The sequence below is a fragment of the Gekko japonicus genome, unplaced genomic scaffold (genome assembly GCF_001447785.1).
Source record: "Gekko japonicus isolate JY-2015 unplaced genomic scaffold, Gekko_japonicus_V1.1 scaffold858, whole genome shotgun sequence".
NCBI lineage: Eukaryota > Metazoa > Chordata > Lepidosauria > Squamata > Gekkonidae > Gekko > Gekko japonicus.
This window is the reverse complement of record NW_015175380.1, coordinates 81,095-82,075: the sequence shown is the minus strand read 5'-3', so window position 1 is coordinate 82,075 and position 981 is coordinate 81,095.

Sequence of the window (981 nt, the reverse complement as noted above, 5' to 3'; positions counted from 1 at the left end):
CCCCCCCAAGCACCAAGATGACAGAGCATCACTTGCCCCAGAGTCCCTATCTATACCTTGTGGCTAATAGCCACTGATGGACCTCTGCTCATCAGTGGCCATCAGTGGCCATTGGCCACAAGGTATAGATAGAAACTCTCGGTCTGGGGCAAGTGATGCTCTGTCTTCTTGGTGCTTGGGGGGAGGTCAACAGTGGGAGGGCTTCTAATGTCCTGGCCCCAGTGCTGGACCTCCTGATGGCACCTGGTATTTCTGGCCACTGAGTGACACAGATCTCCCAGATCTTCTTCCAACCCTCTAAGCACTACAACCACCCTGGCTTTGAATGCTTTGCTATAATTTTATCGTGTTTCGATTTGTAAACTGCTCCGAGCAGGTTCCCTGGAGAGGCAGCATAGAAATTTTCTCAGTGAATAAATAACGGAAGGGGCATGACTCGCCCCGAAGAAAGTGTTATTCAGCCCTGGCTCACAAAGCGTTCGTCTTGAGATGGTGCGTCTGGCTGTCATGGCTACAGCCGCTTCTGATAGATAAGATGCAAAAATTATATTTCTCATTGGGAGCGCAGACCTACCATGTTGTTAAAACCATGGATATATATATATATATTTAAAAATCACTTGTAAATCTACCTCCAGGCATCATCCCTCTTGATGCCTCCAGGCTAAGCAGAAGCAACAAAGGACAATGAGGTTTTCCTAACCCTGCCGGAGCTACTGATTTCCTGGGTAACTCAGGGAAAGTCCCTTGTCTTTTGATCCACCTCTATCTATCCAGTGATTAAAAAAGGGATTGCATGCAAATCTGGAACGTTGTTTAAATCCCAGTGGAATGCCTCTGTTTGGTGTAGTGGCGGCCAGTTTGGTATAGTGGTTAGGAGCACGGGCTCTAATCTGGGAGAGCCGGGTTTGATTCCCCACTTCTCTGCACGCAGCTGCTGGTGTGACCTCAGGTCAGTCACAAGTTCTCTCAGAGCTGTTC